This window comes from Mycteria americana, chromosome 4 (genome assembly GCF_035582795.1).
Source record: "Mycteria americana isolate JAX WOST 10 ecotype Jacksonville Zoo and Gardens chromosome 4, USCA_MyAme_1.0, whole genome shotgun sequence".
Taxonomy (NCBI): Eukaryota; Metazoa; Chordata; class Aves; order Ciconiiformes; family Ciconiidae; genus Mycteria; species Mycteria americana.
This window is the reverse complement of record NC_134368.1, coordinates 76,533,838-76,546,052: the sequence shown is the minus strand read 5'-3', so window position 1 is coordinate 76,546,052 and position 12,215 is coordinate 76,533,838.

Sequence of the window (12,215 nt, the reverse complement as noted above, 5' to 3'; positions counted from 1 at the left end):
TGACTCTCCAGCAAGCCAAAAAGAAACAACAACAACATAGTGGCAGAATTATCCCAGAAATATTTACATGCTGGTATATTTTAAGAATACTAATTATTTATTTTAGAATGGCTCTTTGTTCTAATTTTCCTAATTTGGAATGGTCTTTCGTTAATGCTTTAAAGCCATATGCTGTAGTAAGGCCCAAAATAATGTTTAATATGTATCTTAAAAACTGCAGTGAGTGGTGCAAAGTAAACACTTATGTTTTGATTAGCTCCATTCCATGCTATGTGTCAGAACAAAAACTCTTAAAAACATTGGCCCTACTGTATTGTAGGACCTATGCATAATTATTTCAAAACACACAAAGTGGCACACAGAAAAGTAACGAATAAAATATGCAAAAAAAAAATCAAGAAAAGTTTTAGATATTACAAACAAAGCACTTTCTGTAGGACTAGCTTCTTTTAAATCCAACATATTTATAAGGGTACCCTGCTTCAAAAAAAAAGAAGCTGTATATAAACTAGATAGCATACATAGCTGCTCTGTTTAGAAAACAGCGAAGTACCATGTAAAAAAAGTCTCTGTTTAGTCAGCCCACCCACTATGAAAGAAAAAAAAAAAGCTGACATTTAGAAAACAGGATATACTGAACAGTTTTCACAATTGTGCCCAGCAAGTCTGATAGAGCTTTTTGTCTAAATTCTAACAGCATGGGCCCAATCCTGCAAGTTACCACCTATTGGGAAATGAAAGGTGTTCAGGATAAAAGTTAAAACAGCATTATAAGCCCAACCTTCCTTTGAAATATGGTCTTTAAAGAAACCACTAGTTATCAGTGAAACAGGAAATCAAACAGTAAGTGTGAGGCAAATATCAAAACAACCCCACCTTTTAGAAAAGTGATCTTTTCAGTCCTACTATAGATATGACAAAATATTGTTACTGACAGACCAAAAGAGAGGTTAAAAAAACCTGCAAACCCAAAGTAAGTACATATAAACATGAGAAAATCCAAATACTGTTAAATAAAATTTTCAGAGCACAGATTTTCCTATGTGTTTGGAAAATGCTAAACACAATGAGGTCCAGATGCTGATTGGAGCCAACGAGCTTAATGCAAAGCAAATACTGCATAGAATTTTAATGCACGTCACTTTCTACACAACGCTGGCTGATGCAGAGGCAGCCTGTGTGCACTGCTTGGGGTAGTCTCAATCTGGGTGTGACGTCAGCTGCCTAATGCTGCAATGAATTAAGCATGTTACGGTGCGGCGGCGCGTAATCTTCCGAGCACACGTATACTGTGGGTGACATTCAACCTCTGAAACCACATCAACATACACAGTCCTTTGAGTTTCAGACTTTCAACAGTCACGAAGTCTGTATTTACACACACACACACACACACATGCACGTATTTCTGGTTACATATATGCATGCATTTCTGGTTGAAAATACTGCGATAGGGAGCACATTTATTGTGGAAAACAGAATAATAAGGAAATGTCACTTTTTATCTAGTCAATCCAAAATCGTTCCTAAGAACTGGGCCTACCTTTGGAGCCCAGTTCTCTGCTCCTGGCTTGCCTGCCTGCCTCCCTTTACCCCTGCCCCCAGTCCGTGGTACTTGGTAGTCTGACCTAGAAGGCTAATAGAAACATGCATATACAACTAATAACACTGAGGTTATGTATACAAAGCCCTCCCCAGTCTCCACTGAGCCAGCCAAGGAGCTCTCAGCTCCTCATCACTGCCCCCTGAAGAAGTCTAATTAGACCCTAAGATCGGCCAGCAGAGATGCTCATCTGAGCCCTCCAGCCTCTCCCCTCTATGTGAGATGGGTTAATTTAAACAGCAGGTCTTTTCTATCTCCCTCAGACCTATGAATGATAAAGGGCATAGTCAACAGATAAGGAACAGCTTTAAACAGTGCAGAAACATAAACAAAACTTTAACTGCAAGCTTAGTGATTTTTTCTAAAAGTGCGCACAGTCCAACAGAGCCATCCTACGCTAAAAATTCCAACACAGAATTCCTGCAAAAGGCAAAATCCAGTGCCAAGGAGTCTCCCCTTGAGTATTTGCTGAACCTTACTACCTAGACAGCGGTTGAAGGGGATTCCATTGGGGCAGTCATAAAATCAGCCCTTGTACAGATTTGTGTCAGCCTTGTGTCTCAGAAACAGCGTAGTCTAAGAAACAGCAGCACACTGTCAACCCAATGGCAGGCCAAGCAGTTCAGCTCCTGACAGGTTAAAACAGTGCTCATTGTCTGAGCAGCAAGCCAGGAAAAACTTTCAGAGATTAGAATAGTGGCTACACTTCAAGGAACAGAGGAAGCTATGCTGAGGAATCCACTGCTTTTTTTCTTCTTTTCTCCTTCCTGCCAGGGAAAAGAAGGTTGGAGCTGCTGTGCAGGCTGGCAGGGAAAGCAACAAAATGAAGGAAGCTTCCCTTTAACCTCCTTCTCATCCAAAATTATAGTGTGTTCTCTCACTTAGTTTCCTTGAATACTGCTGAAAGATAAGAAATTACTCTAAAAGCAAATGTTTTCCCCTTGTCTTCTGAACAGAGGTAAAGGGTTTAACTTTTTGAAGAACCACTAACTGCAGGATCATCCCTAGGAATAAGTCCTAAAGGGTACTTTCACTAAGAATGTGTTTGCTAAGCTTTAAATCACCCTATTTTGGGGAATCCTCATTCCAAATTTTAATTCCAATAAAGATAGAAAGACTGTATACAGAATTTTCATTAGTGTCTCTCCAAGTTTAAAAAGATATTTCACATTTCTCTTGCTCAGTGAATAGGCACTTAGCTCCCTGTATGTCCCACCAAGCAGATGTACATCAGATAGTGAGATGCATTACAAGTGACTGAGTTCTATTAGAAGGCCTTAAGCCACTAAAAATGCTGTTAAATTAAATAAACTTTTTAGATGCATAGGCTATTGTTTCCAAAACAAAATGTTCTACAATTTTTCAGAACCAGACATCCAACAGTTAAAAACTGGAATTCATTAACGTAGACTTGTTCCGATAACAAGTCTGACTATCACTTCTTGCATCCAGTTGCCCTGGAAGAAGCAATGACACTTCCATTAAAAACTGTCATTGAAAACATTCAGAACTTTCACTACTCACTTTATGCTTCTTCAACTGAATTTTTATCATACTTGAGGACATGCACATTTGGAGTTTGGTCATGCCCTTTTGGAATTTGGTCTAAATGTGGCAGAACTGAGAGCAAACAAAACTAATCCAAGTGTCATTGAATAATGATATACAGGAAGAGAAGATAAGCAGATGAATAAATCCTTGTTTTCTTCCTGGAGTCTCAAGGACTGCACACTTCAGGAAAACTTCTGTTGTTTTTTAGTGGACAACTCCAGGTATGGAAAAGCGCTAAATTCATGCCCCTGTCCTCATCCACATCTTCTCTTTCAGACTCATGAAGAGTTCCTTGGCAATACCAGAAGGGAGAGAGAAGTCCTGTTCTTTACCTATACCATATTTAGGACCACTGTAGAAAGTGGTAAAAAAAAGACGTGTGTTTCTTTTGCTTCCTCTTCCAAATTTTAAGGTTATTCTCCGCCTGTCTCTAAACTCAATTGGGGCATTGTTATCTGCTGCCATATATTTGCCAAATTGAAATGAATATGCAACTGTACTTGTATATATTGAATTAAATGACTGCACAAGAACTTGCAGTCTGGCAAGTGGATTGAAAAGAGTGGCTAATAGCAGGGGATATATGTCAGAAGCTGTACATTAACCTAAAACAGTGCCTCCAAAATGCCTTGCATAAAACCAGGTAAAGGTGTAATACCATTATCAATGAAAAGTGAAGTAGAATCTATTCACTCTGAAACCTGATAAAGTCTCAGTAAATGTAAGGACTATCATTCTGTATCTTTGTTAAATGTGGTCTTAAAAATATTTACTAAATGGCTAACCACGAGACTAAACAAAAGCATTACCACCATTGTAAATCAAGATCAAGGCAGTTTCATGCCAGGCAGGGAGGCAGCTGATAATTTAAGAAGAGTGCTACAGATATTATGAGAGGTGAGAGATGATGACGATCCCATTGCTGCTTTTTCTTGAGATGCCGAAAATGTATTTAATAGGGTAGGATCAAATGCTGATATCTACAATATGCCTCTTGCAAGTTTTGTTTTGGATTAAAACTCAGAAACCTAATTAAAACAATTTACTTTCACCCATTAGCCTTAATCCTTATGAATGGCTTACTGTCTTCTCTGGTTATTTTACCAAGAGGCACTTGAAAATGATGTCCTCCCTCTCCTGTCCTACTTTGCACTTGACCTTGAACCTTTAGCCATCTCCTGCATTTGTATTCTGAAAAAGTATTTGGCATCCAGAAACTATTGGTATGTGTAGGTGACATCCAGACAGTCATTAAAAGGCATTTTCAAAGAACAAGAAAGACTTCTGAGGAAATAGCTTAATTTCATTTTCATTTACAATAGCATGGTCTTTCATTCCCTTGCAAGACCAACCTATATCTCCATTACAATGCACTGGTGTACCAGAGTCATAGTATCTGAAATGTCATAATATCTAAAATTTTGTCTAGATACACAAATAGCTGCTTTGCAGGACTGTAGATTAGGCCTAACTCCCATTGAGATCAATTTGTGTTAAGAACTTTGCTTGCTTAGGGTTTTTTTAAAAAAGTAATAGATGCCCAAAATTTTAAAAACATGGGTTACTTCTCTAAGTAAGAATCAGGCCTATCATAATTTAATAGTTCAAAGAAACAAAGCTCTGCCAACTGCAGAATGAAGTTTCTTATTCTAAGCACTTAGCTTTTAATCTTCAACAAGTTTTCGAAAGTGTAAAATGCTTACGAGTAAATTTGGAACTCAAACAAAAGGAATAGAGATATACAGAGAATGATAAAAGCATAGAAAATAATTTAAAAGGTTTCAAAACTGAGATCCTCTGAAATGTAGCCTTTCCAAGAGCCTGTTAACATTTAGAAGCTTATATAGAGACAGCTTAAGTTCCTCTCCATTTGCAAGCAATATACAGTCCATTCATTTACTCTAAAGAAACAAAATATACTTCTAGCAGCATAAATTCATACCCTTGGGAAGTATATGAACTGTTGTTTCTGTAACTGACTTACCCAGGTTCCTACTCTACCATCAAAGAAAACACCCATCTTGAAAGATGTTTCCAACTAAATCCCTAGTAGCATAGTTACAGACGTGAAAAGAAGAAACAAAAGAGGATTCAGATCGTGTGATATACCTCAATCCAGGGTGACCCATAGATTTCTTAAGGGAGGGTTATAAGTCTTCTCCCAATGCAAATTCTACTCATTCTAAAGAACAAAAAATTAAAGGCTTTGTCATGCCACTGCAATACTATTTCAAAAGACAGCCTTCTATCCATTACAAATCTCACCATATACTAGTGAAAGGGCTTTCCTGACAATGTAATTTCACCTGCTTGCAGCAGAAAATACATTTTAGATTATAAAGTATTTTTCAATCTTGCTTTATTTTTAGTATTTTAGCAGCAACATTCAGATTGTTTTTTGTCAAAGGTCCTGGCCAGCTTTCAAAGTCTACAAAGCCAGTACATACAAAATCTCACCTATGAACAAGCAAAAGATACAGCTGACTAGGCTTTATGACTCACTCAACAGATCTGTGTATGTCAGAGACTGTCAACAGCTTTGGAAATATCAGTAATCCATGTACAGTAGCATTTCCAGCTTTAAAGAAAAACAAGACTCACTCTTTGGTAAAACTGAGAAAACTGGATGTTGTTGAAAGAAATGTCCTTGAAAAATCTTAACACACAGAGAAAACTAAATAAAAAACTAAACAAAGATATTATTGCTGAATATTTTCTCATTATGAATTGTTTTTAAACCTTTTCACTATACTGGAAAGACCAGCTTGCCAGAGTGTGCTTTTGCCCTTCCAGGCTCTCACTGCTACTCTGCCTATCAACCATCAGCTTAGTAGGATGCACACTGTTGACTTTCGTTTCTTTCTGCCATTTTTCAATTTTTAAACTCTTTACAAAACCCTACCTCACTTGACATATTTTTCTCTCTGTGCATACAGGCAGCTAGAAAAAATACAGATAGGTCTCCAGGTAAAAGCCACAGAATTCCTGAGGTTGGAAGGGATCTCTGGAGGACTCCCTGCTCAAGCAGGGTCACCTAGAGCAGGTTGCCCAGGACCTTGTCCAGTTGGGTTTTCAGTATATCGAAGGACAGAGACTCCACAACCTCTCTGGATAACCTGTGCCAGTGTTTGAGCACCATCACAGTAAAAAACAAAACAAAACAAAACAAAAACCCAAACCCAAACAAAACCAAAATCCCCAAAAGCAAAAAACCACACCACTATTTCAAAAGCAGACCTTATATTACAATCTTTCTTCCACTCAAAAAAAGGAAAAAAATTTACAAACTGTGAGTGACTATTTATGAAGCATATGCAAATATGAGTACCTAGGTGCCTGCATATATGCAATTCTCTTCTGTATTTATTTAAGTATTTCAATAGGAAATGGCCCATTCAGATAGAATCTTTTATCTCCAATGATGTCCTAGGGCAGGACAAAAACCAAGACAAGCATATGTATCAGTATACATTTCAACACAGAAAACATGTTGAAAACAGCTGCACACCGTATTTTCTTGCGAACAGAAATTGTAAATTCTGCGCAGCTGAAATACATATTTAGTGTAGTATCTTATGTTATTCTATCCAATATATGAACTTCTGTTACCATACACAGTAATTTTCAAGTATTCTTATCATGATTGGGTGCAGAGCATATTTATTAGATAACATATCAAGTGCAATGCATATAATTTTGTATATAGAAATGGATTTGATACATTCCATTTTGAAGAAAAGGATGGGCAGAACCATGGCTTATGCATGACACATTTCACTACAAGATAGGAAAAGAACAGTTTTCAACAAAGAAAAATAGGTATAACCCTGGTCTTAGAAAACATGCCATTGTTTTCTTAAGTTTTTAGATGGCGTAAGAGAAAATGTCATTTTAAAGTCTCAGCTGACAGTTTGCCATCAATGCTGTAAACCCAAGGTTCACATCTATTGAGCACAACAGCAATCTCTCTCTTTCTTAAAATCTTTAATTTTTTGGTAGTTGTTCTCCTCCGCCTCCCTTAAGGCCCCGAAATATGTGACTTTCCTGTGCTTTGAACAGGTCTGCATTTAGAAGATCTGAGAAAGATCACATTTCCTCAGTAGTGTCATTTCAGGGAGCTTGGCTGGAGACTTTTCAAAAGAGAAAAGGTGGCACCCTATTCCCACTGATTATCTGTGGCACATAGTCTTAGGAAAACCTCAGTTCTTGCCTGTATTTTCTAGCAATGATTGCTTTATATACTCTAAGTCTCTTCTTTACCTATTGCTGCAGATAGTCCTCATCACTTGAACACCCACAATGATTTTCTCTGACTACTTGTGTGTAAAGGTTATAATAAATTTCACCTGTTCAAATCCAACACTCTGACATTTGTTGTTGCCAAAAAGTTCAAATGTCTTTTCAGCCAATAATAATATTGGTGTCAGCTGCCAGGTCCTTTCCTTTGTGAACTTTTGCCCATTTAAACTAATGGTGTCTTATTTGTTTTATGACTGTTTTTTTTCTAGTAGCTGCTCTTCTGTGAAGCCTTCTCTTGGCTATGTAAGTCATACACCAATCTGGAGGACACCTGCTTTTTAGTACTTGCTGCCAGACCTATTTGAAAAGTCAGATCTCCACTAAGCACATCAAACACTCTGGTCTCACTAGATCAGAAACACTGTGAGTTGTTTAAGAATGTGGCTTGACATTATACATAATCTGGTCTAGCTGCAGGTGGCTGCCAAAAGGGGAAATCCTGCTCCCCCTACTCCCCAGCCCATGAGCTCTTTCCCTCCCCTCACTTCCATTTGGAAGTAAAGATCCTGAGGCCCCCGGCTGAATCAGTTCAGTGAGCTGTTCCAATGGAAAACTCATTTCTTCCCCCATCAAGAAATGAATGATGTTTGCTGAACTGACGCTCTGGCAGCGGCACGACATGCTAGACCTAATGTAAGGGAGAATGAACTCCTGGACAGGAGTGAAAGGAAGACGACAGGAGCACCTCCTCTTCTGGTGGCAACGAGCAGTGGGCAGGTAGATCAGATGAGATAAAACGTCAAGCAGCAAGTACATGAGCAACAGGTAAGACAATGAGTCAAGATACAGAGTTGAAGACAAATATGAGAATCAGCCGATATGTGGGCATAATGCAATTTCTTGTAAAATACTTTGGCAAAGAAATATGGTATTGATTAGAAAGATTAATTCAACAGAGAATGTTCTGAGATTTGCATCTCCATCCCACCTGCAGTTTCCTTAGGCAGAGTAAGATCTAAGTAGCTTCAAGGTGACTTCTTAGAACATTTTTTTCCCAAGACTATTTATAATCTACTTTTTACAGACTGAGCTTTACTCTTACGTATTGCAGAATACAGAGTCTCAAAAGGGCAGAGAGGGGAAATGAAGTGATCATCCTATCCCGAGAATGTAGAATACATTTGGCAGATCACCATATGGGAGATAAATGTCTACATACAAAAACATAGATGAAGGCAAGAGTTAGTGCAATGAATAGAAAATGTATTAAAAAGCAAAGCAAAAAGGAAGCAATAAGCTCTGTGTGGAAATTATAGTGCCAGGGTCTGCATCTGGCATTTGCTGATGTTAACGATTGATTCTAAATTTGAAAAAAAGTACTTTTAAATTAGGTAAAAATCCACAGAAATTAGTTTTCATAGTGACTTTCGTCTGAGGATCTGAAATTGTTTGGCAAGTAGTAAGGAATTAAGATGCACAGATCACTTGTCTGATTAGGGAATATTCTTATACACATTTCAATGAGAAGAAATTAAATACCAACCAGAATGTGACACGCCCAAGAATATTACATGACAGAACCAAAAATAAAACCCAAACCACTTGCCTCTTGAAGACCTATACAAATTCAAGCAATTATATGATAGACAATAACATCTACATCATTAAATATTTCAGCATATTGATTGGTGAAAGGCAAAATTCCCAATTGTTTAGAAAACCTTCTCCTGGACAACTGCATCACTGCCTTATATGTTACACATTACTAACAATATTTTGGTCCAAGAAGATGCGCATCATAATCTCTGTGCTATAGAGACTGATAGCCCACCAAACCGTTACAACAAATTACTGTATGATATTAATAGAGCAGCTCCCAGGACAAAGAAAGTAAGCCTCAAGGATGAAGAAACAGTCTAGAGCCTGACTTTGGCTATAGTAATTTAACCATACTAAACACCCTAAAACTGTATCAGAAATTCCAGCAAGCAAATGCATCTTAGCTTAGGTTTCGGTGACACGGAAGTCAAAGACAACCTTCCCATAAACTAGCAGATCAAAATCTTTCAGATCTTATGACTAGCTAACAGAGAATCATGAGAAAACTCTGCCCTATGACTCGAGCAAAACCAAGCTGTATGGGAAATGATGCCGATAGAATGGGAACCAAAGGAGAACAAACAGAAGCAGCATGTTATAACTTTCTTTACTCTAAGTAAGTGATAGCTATCACTGTACAAACAGCAAAAGCAAACTGAGCATTTAGCAAGCCTGGCAATAAGGGCTGGCAGGTAGTAAACTGAACCACCAAGCTACAGTCAAGCCAGAGTACAGATTACATGAAGTGACATGAAAGAGCCAGTAGCTGATTAAATGGGTCAGATCTCTTCGGTTTACCCTATGAACTCTGTATGCCATGAACATACACACCCAGTTCTATAGCCTCCACAAGCAAGCACTGGGGGATTATGGTTCCAACGCAGCCTTGACAAAATTAAAAAATGCTTGATGAGATTTCAGTATAATGTATATCCCAAATGAGGATAGATTCAACCCCCAAGTGGCATCTGGTAGTAATACTGTACTATAGCAAATAAAGTAACAGTAATAATAATTTACATTTCTATATACTCCCCTTTAAGGCATCTGAAACTGGCTACTGTCAGAGAACAGATGTAGGACTAAATGGCATGTGTCCAATATAGATGAAAAACCTGATTCCCAACTGCTACATTTATATGAGGAGAAAAAAACAAAGAAAAAGGAGAAATGAGGGAAACCAGCTTTTAACTGCAATATTTATGTGGGTACGGGCAGACCCCAGTAATTTATACTAGGACTTCATTATCAAAAGCCTAAATTGCACAAAACAGTGAAGTTAAGCCAGCAGATCACAGAACACAATTGCCTACAACTTCTCTGAGTTGGTCTGTATCTTGACTTAGATGAGAGTATCCCAAGAGCTACTCTAGCTTTTACCAGTTGTCAATCACTACTAAGAATTTCAGAAATTCAGGTAACTTCTCCATGCCCTTCACATTTTAGTCACAGAAGGCAGGTGCTGTCATGGTATCTGGAAAATATTATCTTCAGAAAAGATGTTCCCAAGGAACGATCTAAAACTCCTGAACGTATAGCCATTTTATGTTGCCAAGGCAGTTCATAGTGACACAAGTCACTATATGACTTCCCAGGGAAAAAGAAACCTACTGAAGAGAAAGTTGAGGTTTTCAGTCAAGAAAGCCCAGAGTCAAGTTTACAGCTTGCAACCTAGAACTCCTGGAGTACTAACACCATCCTCATAAGTCAAAAAAAGAAGAGGCTGTCTTCACAGGAGAGAGAAAAACATCCCAAGTCTGTACCATTTGATTTATACTTGCAAAGGAAAGCTGAGCCAGTTATATGTGTAAACAGGGGTTGAGCTGATGTGTTGCTTTTCTCCTCTTCCATTCTGGGAAATGACTGTGGGTGATCCCTCTTCTTTCTTTACCTCCCACTGCTCTTCCTCCTCCACCAGAAAAAAAAAAAAATTAAAAAAAAAAATCTGTTTGCCAGTAGACAGTGTGAATACCATCTGAAACACCTGCATGCCAGACACATACAGCTGTCCTCTCCCATGCCTCTTGCTGACAAAGCATCTGTGCTGCACACCACACACACCAGTTTGCATGCTGTAGGTAAGCAGACTTTTAGTATTATTATTCCCACTGCTCTTGTACAGTTCTCTTTACCATCCCCCATAGCATGAAGAGGGGAACTTTTCCACAATGTATAGCAGCCCAGCAAAAATGCTCTGTGTAACCCAAAGCAATGACTTTTCAAATTCTCTTATGGTACAATCACCACATCATTCTAGTGTTGGGTTACAGGGCAGCATGAAGTCAGAGCCCTCCTCTAAACAGGAAATACAAACATTTATAAGGTTAAAAACAGGACTAATCCTCTACTACAGAACCCCCTCGCTCCATTTTCACAAATTTCTGTGCGTAGATAACAGCATCACTGCTGATTTCTTCACATTTTTTCTTCCTGGTTGTGCAAGAATTGGGAATAAACTAAGCACAGCAGGAAGTCTTCCACCTGGAGATTTCTAACCTTATTTCAGACGTCCCAGAAAACTGGACAGGAAGGATAAACTTCAAACTGGAGTCAAGTAAAAATTTCAAACCTCTGTGTCTTAAGATTATGAAATAGAACTGTATGAATAACTTCTTTCAGTTCCTGTCTAAAGGGAAAAAGGATTTTAAAAAACTGTTTCAAATTAACAACTTATTTTCAGGGGTTTCATTTGATGAGGTACAACCGATGTTTTGGAATTCATTAAAACAAAAGCAGTACTACACATACACAAGATTGCTTCAAAATGCAAAACTGAAATATATTCTTTTAATAAATGTAAAAATAATATACTTGGACTTTTTCAACTAAGTATCTTTCACCAAATAATTAACCATATTTGCCTACGTATATAATATCTTTCATTTGATGTCCAAATTTGACTTCCTGTAAACACAAATGTTGCATGATTTTTTTCCAATAATATTTATAACTAAAAATGGCCTGAATTTCAAAACTGCAAAACACTTGCAGCACTGTTTCACTTCAATTACTTCTGTTTTGTGGGTTCTCAGCATTTACAGAAATCGATGCCTGTGTGCAGAAATACGATTTAGGATCCTAACATTTCTCATCTAGATTTTAAAAATTTGGCTACAAGAAAAAAGTCTACAAGACTGCGAGACGAAATGCAAAGACATACACATAAGGTATTGCTATTTACATAAAATTGTTAAATTTTAATTTTTCCCATTTTCCAAAACTT